The sequence below is a fragment of the Arachis hypogaea genome, chromosome 9 (assembly GCF_003086295.3).
Source record: "Arachis hypogaea cultivar Tifrunner chromosome 9, arahy.Tifrunner.gnm2.J5K5, whole genome shotgun sequence".
NCBI lineage: Eukaryota > Viridiplantae > Streptophyta > Magnoliopsida > Fabales > Fabaceae > Arachis > Arachis hypogaea.
The window spans coordinates 109,021,858-109,027,656 of NC_092044.1; the positions used below are offsets into that span (position 1 = coordinate 109,021,858).

A 5,799-nucleotide genomic window follows, 5' to 3' on the forward strand; every position below is an offset into this window, starting at 1 on the left:
TTTTTTTCGAATTTTTATAAAAGATAAAACCATAATAATTGAGTCTTCTGTTTATCTAGTTTCATGTTTTACTTTTGTTTGCATTTTTATTTTTTCTTTTCGAATTGTATGCTTTTTATTCTTCATATTTCGAGTTTATGCTTGTTCTGATCTTCAATTGTATTGATCTTCAGTTTTTTTTGTTTTGTGTTTTTCCTTGTTTTTCTCGTGCATTTTCGAATTATTAGTGTCAAAAGTATAAAAATCTTTAAGTTTGGTATTTTTTTGTGTCCTTATTTCCTTAAAAATTTTCAAAATTTGCTCTTGCTTTTCATCTTGACATTCAAGGTTTTCTTATTTATTTTCTTTATTTTGATCTAAAAATTCTAAGTTTGGTGTCATTTTATTATTTTTCTCTTTTCTCATTAAATTCAAAAAATCAAAAAATATTTTTCCTTTATTTACTCATTATTTTCGAACTCCTTAGGTTAACTTAGTCAAAATTTTAAAATTTATTAGTTTCTTGTTAGTCAAATCAAAATTTCAATTTTAAAATTTATCTTTTTCAAACCAAACTCTTTTTCAATTTTCTTTTTATATTTTTCGAAAATCTTTTATAAAATTTTTCAAAATCTTTCCTTTTTATATAATTTTCGAATTACTTGTTTTAGTTCATTATTTTGATTGAAAAATTTTAAGTTTGGTATTTTCTTGTTAAGAAAGTTTCGATCTTTAAAATTTTAAAGTCATATCTTTTTCAAATCTTTTCTTTTATTTATTTTTCTTACAAGTATCTTTAAGTTTAAGACATATCTTTTTCAAAACTTCCTAACCACTTTCTCTCTCTTCATTTTTCGAAAATCCTCACCCACAATTTTTCAAATCTTTTTAATTAATTAAATTATTTTAGTTTTTAATTTTCTTTTATTTATTTATTTATTTTTATTATTTTTGAACTTGTATTCAATTTTTTATTTATTTTATTTTAATTTCGGTTTTCAAAAAAAAAAGAGAAAAGAGAAATTTTTTTATAATCCACATCATCTCCCTTTCTCCATCATGGACCTAAGTGAAAATGAACAGTCCAGAAGGACTCTGAGGTCATATGCTAACCCCACTACTGCTTCATATGGGAGTAGTATCTGTATACCCCCCATCAGAGCCAGCAATTTTGAGCTAAACCCTCAACTCATTGTCATGGTGCAGCAAAATTGCCAGTATTTTGGTCTTTCAGAGGAAGAACCTGCTGAGTTTCTGGCACATTTCTTACAAATTACTGACACAGTACGTGATAAGGAAGTAGATCAGGATGTCTACAGATTATTGTTGTTTTCATTTGCTGTAAAAGACCAAGCTAAGAGGTGGTTAAACAACCAACCCAAAGCCAGCATAAGAACAGGAAACAATTGTCAGTATCTGCGCCCTGTTGCCATTAGAGGGTATCTGTGCCCTATCGCCATTAGAGGGTATCGGTGCCATGTCACCCTTACAACCAGAGAGAAAACACAAACATACTCACATACAATATTCATCTCAGCCATCCGGCTCATGGTTCAATTCAGAACCAGCCAATTTATCAATAAATACAGCCCTTCGGCTTAAACTCATAATTCATAATCAGCCATACGGCCCACAACTCATTCGACAATCAGCCATAGTTCAATAGCATACACAGCCATTCCGGCTCATAGCAAAATAGCACTTATACCATTCAACATCATCAAATTCATAAAGCGGCATTTAAGCCATAAATCACTTTTCTCAATTCATTCACTTTGAAATCAAGTTTCAACTCTTTTCAGCCTTGGCTTTAAAGATCTCATTTCTCAAATCATCTCAGGCTCATAAGCCATTTTTACTCAAAGTAAGTTTCCCTTTTAAAAACAATGCCACTCTCGGCATCCTCTTTCCACAACTTCCATAACCATGGCAAGTTAAAGATTCATTTTGAAACATTCAAAATCATCCATCTAACAAGGGGATTTTATAACAAAAGTTTCTCGACAGAGTCCCAAGTCTTTAGGGGAGAATAACATAACTCATTTTGCCAAGTTCATTTAAATTCATTAAAAACCTTGGCTTCCTGATTTGAGTAAAAAAATAGGATCTAAGCCAATCCGAGTCATCTAATCAATTACTCTTTTCAAAGCCATTTCCTTTACTTAAACAAAGCCGGCTTCAATTCCATAATTAAATCTGAAGCGTTTCAAACTGCTAAGAGAATCATTTTTGTTGTGTTAAACTAGAGTTCAAAGGATATTATGAACCTTATTCAAAACGTCAAAGTAATGAGGTTCATCAATCGAAATTGAATTCTTTTTAAAATCACAAAAACACTTCCAATGGATAATCTTTATGATTAATAGAGAAAAACATAAACCTGTTTTACCTTTTAAAACAGCCTCAAAGCAAAATTCTCTTTCGAATGACTTGTACCTAAAGACATACTATTCTTCTTGGAAAATAAGGGGAAATCATGATTCTCTTTCAACAATTATTTTAAAGCGTAGCTTCATCGCTTTCATAATTGTCCTAAGTTAAAATAATAAAAGAAGCCCTAAATTTACAATCCTCGAAGTAAATAGGAAAGGCATTAAACTCAAAATTTTTCAAATAACATTTCAAATAAAGACTCGGATTTTATAGAAATTTTGGCAGCATCTCCCCTAAAACTTGGACTTTGCCACCCGGTTCGGGTCCCAACTAAACCGTTTCTCATTTCTTTTCAACAGCTCAAACCAGAAATCAATTCAAAAGTAAGCTAAATCCAACAGTTGCCTTAGTGGCATATCTTAAGGAAACCATTTCAAAATCAACTCAATATCAACCGATTTAACTCATTTCCAAAGCTTAAAAGAATCGGTTCAGCAATAAATCATTTGTCCAAAACCAAGTCCATTAAAGTAAACCAGGATGAATTCAAGAGTATATTCTATTTTTCACATTCCCAAGAAAATCAACTCAAATCAATCCTCAACGGATTAAACTCGGTTTCAAAGCTTTAAAGGATCAACTTCAAAAGCATTTCGTTTCACAAAGCCACATAACAAATCCAGCCAAACAAACATTCATAATCATTCGAGACCATCAAATAATACATAAGGCTGATACAATCACCAAATACAAAATTGTCTCGCAATAGTATCCATATGTAATAATTCCAATATAAAATATAGTTTTCGAAAAGCGCCCCTACCTCAAAACATTGGAACCACAACCCAACTCGTTAACCAACTCCTTTTATCTCGACCCGAGATCACCAGCAATCAAAATCTCGGCTCTGCCCGCTCTCTCAAAAGCAGAAACAGCCCCAAACGGCACAAGAAAATCGGATTCTAGCTCCTAAAACCATTAACATTACGATTACTTTATTACACGAAATAGAACACTAATGCAGGGCTTTCGAAACAAAATTTACTTACTGAAATAACAAAATGGGGCAGCCACAGCTCTATATCAACCTGGCAGTGGCTCCGTCAGTGGCCAGAAGCTCTAATGGCTCAGTAACAAACCTCAATTTTTGACACGAAACCCCAATAAAATTAACCTTACAACATATATTCATCCGAATCCTTAACCGTAGATAATTAGAACGATTACGGTTTGAGTTTCAGAGCGCATGAGGCTTACTGTAATGAAAAGGAATGGCAGAATGGAGCAGTGGCTCTAGCGGCGACCTCTGTAGCAACCACACTGTCTCCCGGCAACCAGAGGCACATCAGGGTTTCTTGGCGGCAGAAGCGGCGGTGGTTGGGCGCAGTTCTGCCTCCTCTCCTCTGCACGACCCGCCGGCTGACCACCATCAATAGAAATGGAAAGGTGATGGTGGCGGCTGGACTCATCGACGACGGCGGCGGCAAGGGAACCGACGATGACGAAGATGGCATAAACAACGGCAGCGGCGCGGTGCTCCTAGCGGCGTCCTCCTCCCTCGCGCGTCCCTGCTCCGTTTGTGCCTCCAACGGCACCGGCAGCGGTGACACAGGTGGCGATGGCTCCCCCTGTCGCACTCACTCTCTCTTTTCGCGGTGCAACTCCGATTTCTCTCTGTGCTTGCCGGCAGAAACGACCATAGAGGCATGGCGGGATGGAGTCGAACGGCGGCGCTGCAGTTCAGTACAGTGACACGGCGACAGCAACCCACGGTGCTGATGGCGACAAGGCTGGCTGCAAGCTTCTCTTCTTCGGGCGCCCCTTTCCCTTCACCGTGGGCTCCCACTCTCCGAGGCCTCTTCTTCGCGATGATGGCTCGTGGTGAATCAACGGCGTCCACTCTCCTCCTCCCTTTCTATTTCTTTCTTTCTTTCAGGGAACAAAAGGAAACTCTGTTTGTGTCGTTGCTAAGTTTTTGGGGGAGGGTTTCGACAGCTAGGTTAGGGAAGGTTAGGGTTTCATTTTCAAAAGTTAGGGTTAGGGGCATTTTAGTAATTTCAAATAAAATTAGGAAAAATATAGTAATTGAAACCCAATTTAAATCCAACACTAGTTGTATATAGAAAAATACTATTTGCTCATCAATTTTACAAATTATTTTCAATAAAATGTCCAAACCCAAAAATTAGAAATAATATAATTAATTTCTTCATTTTCCAAAATAGCAGTATTAGTATTTAAAATAGTACTTATCTAATCCAAATCATATAAAATCTTTATTATTTCGTAACTACCAACTTTATAATTTAAATATAGAAAATAATCCAGTAATTATAAAATTGGATAATAATTATAACTTATCTCGAATTCAATAAATCGAAACTCGCCTTAATTATCTTTAATAAAATAATTTCTGAAATTAAGGCTATAAATAACTATGTGATTTGAGACTTGATCATAAAAAGACTTTTCAAAGGTTCTGAGTCTTACAACGGAAGGTAGAACATTTTTTTATTGAAAGTGAGTTAGTTTTTAAATTGGGTACGTAGTAGTAGCAGTTTTGTTCAGTTTTAAAATATGTGGTGGGTTGATAGTGAATCAATTTGATACTCTATCGTGGGGTAAATTCTTTCTTTGATAAAGAAAATAAAAAATATGGAGGACGTAGTAAGAGTTTGTTATATTAAATCCAGTGTTTAATAAAAAAATAAATAGGGATAAAATAGGAAGAAAAAATTGGATACCAAATTTTTTTATTTCCATTATATATTGGTATAGTCCATTATATATTGGTATAGATTCGATTAATGAATACACTTTTATATGTAATTTTTTTATAAAATAAATATTGGATATCAAAAATATGTAAACCATGTGTTGTAGGTTTAATTATTTCAATGACTTTAGTTAATAATGATTTATTTTTTTAATAATTTAAATACTATTGTCCCATTGAAATAACTATTAATAAAATGATTATATTATATAGATATACTATTAGTTATTGTACTATAATGATATATTCATCACTTATATACTATTGTATTATGGGCTATTATGTATGAAAAATACTAATAAAAAATAATAAATAATTAATATTTTGTTGACGTGATTTTATTTATATCATTATTATCATTTTATATATAGTATAACGCTATTATATTAATTATTTATATTTTAATCATTTTTAAAAAATATCATGAAGAATTAAAAATAAAAATATAATTATTAAATTTAATTTCAAAATATCATGTGGTATAGTCCATTATTTATTGGTATAGATTCGATTAATGAATACACTTTTATATGTAATTTTTTTATAAAATAAATATTGGATATAAAAAATATGTAAACCATGTGTTGTAGGTTTAATTATTCCAATAACTTTAGTTAATAATGATTTATTTTTTTAATAATTTAATTACTATTGTCCCATTGAAATAACTA

The 5,799-nt window shown here is 32.6% G+C and overlaps 1 long non-coding RNA gene across 1 annotated transcript; it reads right to left on the reverse strand.

Moving 5' to 3' along the window:
• Positions 1–3,030: 3,030 nt before the first annotated feature.
• Positions 3,031–4,350, reverse strand: LOC140175365 (uncharacterized). The gene is made up of 3 exons (XR_011866068.1): positions 3,610–4,350; positions 3,402–3,491; positions 3,031–3,321 (listed from the first exon to the last, which is right to left on the reverse strand). It is a non-coding gene; the product is annotated as an uncharacterized lncRNA (long non-coding RNA).
• Positions 4,351–5,799: the final 1,449 nt, after the last annotated feature.